At 57.0% G+C, this 6,177-nt stretch overlaps 1 long non-coding RNA gene across 6 annotated transcripts; it reads right to left on the reverse strand.

Annotated features, from left to right (window-relative positions):
* Positions 1-283: 283 nt before the first annotated feature.
* On the reverse strand, positions 284-4,304 carry LOC103345315 (uncharacterized). Of its 6 annotated transcripts, none has more exons than XR_007915451.2 (4): positions 4,207-4,303; positions 3,702-3,803; positions 2,051-2,344; positions 284-745 (listed from the first exon to the last, which is right to left on the reverse strand). It is a non-coding gene; the product is annotated as an uncharacterized lncRNA (long non-coding RNA). The 6 variants fall into 6 exon arrangements; XR_515262.4 differs by having other exon boundaries at positions 2,051-2,175; positions 2,269-3,807; positions 4,207-4,294; XR_007915452.2 differs by having other exon boundaries at positions 2,051-2,341; positions 3,702-3,807; positions 4,207-4,290.
* Positions 4,305-6,177: the final 1,873 nt, after the last annotated feature.

Genomic DNA, 6,177 nt, shown 5'->3' on the forward strand with positions numbered 1-6,177 from the left:
TGTCACATTTACAGAAGACTTGAGCAGATAGTACAGAGGCCAGCACACTCGCTTCCCCACAGCACACGTACAGGGAACAGGTGCAGCTGCCACTGCTGCTGTTACCTCACACTTGGAGGCTGTATCGGTTACAATGAATGAACCTGCAGGTGTGCGTCCTCGTGAGCTATCCCCTGCTTCATTCAGATTGCTTTTCTCCATTTTCTCCGTTTGCTCCAGCCTGTCCCAGGTTCCTGTGTGACGTGTAGTATCACCTCTTAGAGTCCTTTCGACTTGGGACCACTTTTTCTTTTTTTTTAAGATTTATTTATTTATTTGAAAGTCAGAGTTACGCACACACATACACACACTCAGAGAGAGAGAGAGAGAGAGAGAGAGAGAGAGGTCTTCCATTTGCTGGTTCGCTCCCCAATTGTCCGTAACGGCTGGAACTACGCTGATCCGAAGCCAGGAGCCAGGAGCTTCCTCCAGGTCTCCCACATGGGTGCAGGGGCTCAAGGACTTGGGCCATCTTCTACTGCTTTCCCAGGCCACAACAGAGAGCTGGATCGGAAGTGGAGCAGCTGGGACTCAAACCAACGCCCATATGGGATACTGGCACTGCAGGCAGTGGCTTTACCTGCTACACATCAGCGCTGGCCCCTTCTTGGACTCCATTAATTTTCAGTGACTTCTGGAGTTTGGAGGACTGGTCAGGTCCTTGCATCCTGACCGCAAATGTCCTGATGTCTGTCTCAGGAGTCCACTGGCAGCAAGAACACAGATGTTAAGTGGCATTTTCCATTTTAAAAAATTTTTAAAAATTTCTTTTCATTTTATTTGAATAGGAGAGAGAGAGATCTTCCATATGTTGGTTCACTCCCCAAACGCCTGTATGGCCGTGGGTCAAGCCAGAAGCCAGGAACACAATCCTGGTCTCCCACGTGGGTAGCAGGGACTCAACGACTTGGGTCCACATTAGCAGGGAGCTGGAGTCAGGAGCCAGAGCCGGGGCTCCAAGTAGGCACCCAGGCAGCCAGGTGGTGTCTTCACTGCTGAGCCAAGCTCCCCCCCAACCCCCGGCTTCCTCTCACCTCTCTTTCATGGATGCTTGCTAAAGGCAAGGGTCACAAGCACATGTGTGTGCACGAGGTTGTCCTTAGAAATCATGGTGAATGTGGGCGCCCATTCAAGACTCAGCTGCTCCACTTCCCTCCAGCTCTCTGCTGTGGCCCGGGAAAGCAGTAGAAGATGGCCCAAGTGCTTGGGCCCCTGCACCCACGTGGGAGACCTGGAAGAAACTCCTGGCTCCTGGCTTGGATCAGCTCAGCTCTGGCTGTTGCGGCCATCTGGAGAGTGAACCAGCGTATGGAAGACCCACCCCCCTCTGCCTCTCCTCTCTCTGTGTAACTCTGCCTTTCAAATAAAAAATAAATAAATCTTAAGAAAAAAAGACATCTTGGTGAACTATTTCGGGCACATCTGCCTGAGATCCTGACAAGAAACTCCTTCTGGGAAGGCCGACTCTGATATAGGGCCGGCCAGCTGGGACGCTGGGCAGGCGGGCGCCCTGCCTGCCTCCTACTGCTCTAGCTCACTGTGGACTGGAGGTGCAGAGAGGGGACCCCCAACCTTCCTGTGCTCTAAGAACCCCACAACCACAGGCCTCGCCCATGTCCCATCCCAGGGGCCTCCATGTTTATAGAAAGTGGAGCTGGCCGGCGCCGCGGCTCACTAGGCTAATCCTCCACCTAGCGGCGCCGGCACACCGGGTTCTAGTCCCAGTCGGGGCGCCAGATTCTGTCCCGGTTGCCTCTCTTCCAGGCCAGCTCTCTGCTGTGGCCAGGGAGTGCAGTGGAGGATGGCCCAAGTGCTTGGGCCCTGCACCCCATGGGAGACCAGGAGAAGCACCTGGCTCCTGCCTTTGGATCAGCGCGGTGCGCTGGCCGCAGCATGCTGGCTGCGGTGGCCATTGGAGGGTAAACCAACAGAAAAGGAAGACCTTTGTCTCTCTCTCACTGTCCACTCTGCCTGTCAAAAAAAAAAAAAAAAAAAAAAAAGTGGAGCTGACCTGAGAAAGGAAAAGGGAAGCGCCCGGGTTCCATCCTTGGTTTTTCCATCTGTGAAATGGGTCTCACACTCTTGGTGTTGTCAGGATCCCCGGAGAGGGTGCTGGGGCGTATTGCAGATCGTGACCTGTTAGGGTGATCCAGGAAGTGCATGGCCAGGCAGGTGATTTTATGGGGATTCAGCTGCCCCCCCAAACCCACCAAACCCTCTGCTTCATACCAGGGCCTGTCTCAGGACTGAAGGAAGGTAGCTCCAGGTAGGGAGGAGGCGGGATCCTGGCAGGCACCTGGAGCTGCTGGAGTGGGGCGCGGGTGAGGGGGCGCGGCACACAGGGGAGTCAGTGTGTCTGAGGCTGGCTGGGCTGCAGGATCCGCCCTGGGGGCCAGGAGGGACCTCGATCCAGCCGGCCCGGGCTGGGCGTGGGCGGGACGTCTAGCTCAGCCAGGCCTTCCAGTTGGCCCGGTGTGGGGGCTGGGCCCCAGGAGGCCTCTGGCGCCCTAGCGAGCGGGCGGGTCCCAGCTCCAGCTCCCCCCGCCTCGCACCTGCGGACGCCCCCTCGCCCCTCCCCCCTCCCAGGCCAGGCCAGGTGAGGGACCTGCGCGCCGCTTCGGGGCTGTGCGTTCTCCACGCACCGCCGGAGCATTTGCTGTTGATGGCAGGTGCTGCCTACACCTGGGTTTGTCCTTGGGGTCTGCAGAGGTCACGGAGCTCTCCCAAAGAGAGCAAACACCACACTGGGAGCCAGCAGGACGCGCGCCACACCCTCCCCTGCTGAGGCCGTGGAGAGCCCCGGATCCCTGGCAGGGCCACTCATGGGGAGCCAGGACATTGTCTGGGCCCCTCCAAGGGGCATGAGAAGGGTGCCAGGCACGAGACTCGAACGTCATCCACCTCTGCACGAGGCTACATACGCACACACACACACCCTCTCCTGCACGGGCACATCCAGGCAGGAGGGCACGCCTGGCTCCCCTCCCTCCGGCACACCCACCCCCTCCCATTCACACGCTCTGGTCCAGGAGACCCACACCCAGAGGGTGTCCCCCGCACTCTGGCGTCTTAACACAGGGCCGGCAAGAGGCCACCATCTGGGACAGCCCTAGTGTTTTTCCATCTCGCAGCGTGTCTTAATATTTGTTTTCAGTTATTTGAAAAGCTGAGTTAGAGTGAGAGAGAGAAAGAGAGAGAGAGAGAGAGAGAGAGAAAGAAGAGAGAGAGAGAGAGAAGAGAGAGGCCAGGGTGAGCCAGACAGAAGCCAGGAGCCTGGAACTCCATCCGGGTCTCACACATGGGTGGCCTCTTGTACTTGGGCCATCTTCCACTGCTTCCCAGGCGCATTAGCAGGGAGCTGGACTGGAAAGTGGAGCAGGTGGGACTCAAACCAGCACCTATATGAGAGGCTGGCCCTGCAGTCGGCAGCTTAAGCCTCTTACAGAATTTTATATGGTAAAGATGTTGGCCAGCGCCACGGCTCAACAGGCTAATCCTCTGCCTGTGGCGCTGGCACTCCAGGTTCTAGTCCCGGTCGGGGCGCCAGATTCTGTCCTGGTTGCCCCTCTTCCAGGCCAGCTCTCCGCTGTGGCCCGGGAGTGCAGTGGAGGATGGCCCAAGTGCTTGGGACCTGCACCCGCATGGGAGACCAGGAGAAGCACCTGGCTCCTGGCTTCGGATCGGTGCAGCGCGCCAGCCACAGTAGCCATTTGGGGGTGAACCAACAGAAGGAAGACTTGTCTCTCTCTCTCTCACTGTCCACTCTGCCTGTCAAAAAAAAAAAAAAAAAAAAGATGTAACTACACAAACACGCACTCACACAGCCTCTCACATGTGACACACACATGCATCTCCATGCACTTGCACACACATCTCCCACCTTCCGTGGACAAACACACACACCTTGGCATCTGGTGAGTCTGAGTAATTGCTCCTACAGACTCTGCATTTGTCCACAAAATTACACCGGTGTAGACGTGAGCTTCACAGACACACAGGCCTGGGAAGCCCTCGCTGTTACCCAGATGTCTGTGCATTCTTAACAATGCTGTGACACAGAACACACAAATGGCCACACGCCGGGGCTTCCACCTTGACAAGTGTACCCAGTCCCACCTGCACGATTGCACACATGTCCCTGCCTGGCTGTGCGTATCACATACTCACGTGCCTTGCTGCTGACACACCCGACAGATTCACAGCACTCATGTACGTGCCATCGCTAGACGGCTGCGCACACACGCACTTCTACGAACGTGTTCAGACACGAGCATTCGCGCATGCGTGTGCCCTGTTTCCCAGGGTTGCACAACCTCAGCCTCAACATCACGTACCCGGACTCACAAATCCCTGGCACACTGTTCACGGGGGATGCGTGTGCTGGAAAGCCCATGCGTGGATTTCAAAACTTTGCGCACCCAAGTCAACTTCTCTTTGCAGTGCGTCTTCCCCCGTCGAGTGTTTCGAAGCCCCTCCCCCGTGCCTCTGTAGGCACAGGAACCAATCGGGAAGGGGGACTGGCTCCAGGACCTCAGAAGATGCGCTGACAGAGAACAGCGTGCTATTTGCATGGCCCCTGCCCACACACACCCTGTAGCCCTTGAATCACCTCTGGAAGATCGCGTGCAGTCATTCGTGCAATGCCAGTGCTATACAAACAGCTGAAAGAGGTGGGATTTGTTCAGGACAGACACCGTTCCTTCCCCCAACTCCCATCCCGAATATTCTCCATCCTGAGGGTGGCTGATTCCTGCAGGAGCAGAATTGATGGCCACAGAGAGTGGACCATACTCGGACATGCACAGAGATGCACATACACACGCCCACACAAAGCCCCGTGCCTGCACACATCCACACACAGACACACCTATGCACAATCAGAGCCCTCCCTCAACAAATATGGCAGACACCGCACATACACACGCGGGCATTTGTAAACATAACCCAGGCACAGCCACAAACCACACCCCCCATAAATACACAGCTGGATGTCAGCCGCACCCCCTGGGGCGTCCAGGTACCTTCAGAGGTACAGATATGAGCATTCCTCTCACCCACGAAACTGAGAGGCCCTCACGTGCACCCTCGGGATAGAGACACCTACACCCACACACAACACGCACTGAACACGCACGCACACACCCTCAGATACATGTTGCCACATTCATGCCCAGAGAGATGAGGATGCTTCCAAAAGTTGACACAAAAGGGAATTAAGAGATATCCTTGGGGTAGGTGTTTGGTGCAATGTTTAAGATGCCACCTGGGACACTGGCATCCCACATCACAGTGCCTGGGTTCGAGTCCCGGCTCTGCTCCCTAGTCCAGCTTCCTGTCATTGCACACCCTGGAAAGCAGCAGATGATGGCTCAAGTACTTGAGTCCCTGCCACTCCGGTGGGAGACCTGGATTGAATTCCCAGCTCCTGACTTTGGCCTTGCCCAGCCCTGGCTGTTTGAAGTCATTTGGGGAATGAGCCAGCAGATGCAAGATCTCTTGGTTTTCTGCCTTTCAAATACATGAAGATAATTTAAAAAAAAAAAAAAAAAAAAACCTATGTGCGTGCACACACACACACACACACATTCATTTGAAGATACAGCAAGGCTTTCTGGAAGTTCGTGGACAACAGAATAACAAGATAAATTTATTTAGGTGGCCCCGAAATTTTGAAAGCCCACAGATACCCTCGTGTACTTGAGGGCGCCACCCAAATAATTCAGACACAGAGGCAGGGAGGCATGCGACCATGTGCCCTCACGAACACCCAGAAACAGGTGCACCACGTGCTTGCCGCGTGCCGGCCAGGCCAGCACGTGACAAACCTGGTGCAGGTGGGGTCCCGCACTCCTGGCCACAAACCCGAGGGTCCCCAAATCTCCCCTGGGCCCCCTGTGCGCGCGCACACACCCGCACACACTCGCGCGCGCGCGCGCTTCCGCAGCGCCCCCACCCCTCGCCAGCACCGCAGCCCTAGACCGCACTGCCCGGGGCACCCCCGTGGCTCCGGGGCCAGGCCAGGACTGGGCGCCTGCCCGAGGTCCGGGTCCGGGTCGTAGGGGCGGGGTGCACCTGGGCTCCGCCCCCGGGGCGGGGCCGACGCAGCGGCGCCGGCGCAAGCGGCCGCACCTGGCTCAC

Source organism: Oryctolagus cuniculus (genome assembly GCF_964237555.1).
Source record: "Oryctolagus cuniculus chromosome 16 unlocalized genomic scaffold, mOryCun1.1 SUPER_16_unloc_1, whole genome shotgun sequence".
Classification (NCBI taxonomy): domain Eukaryota; kingdom Metazoa; phylum Chordata; class Mammalia; order Lagomorpha; family Leporidae; genus Oryctolagus; species Oryctolagus cuniculus.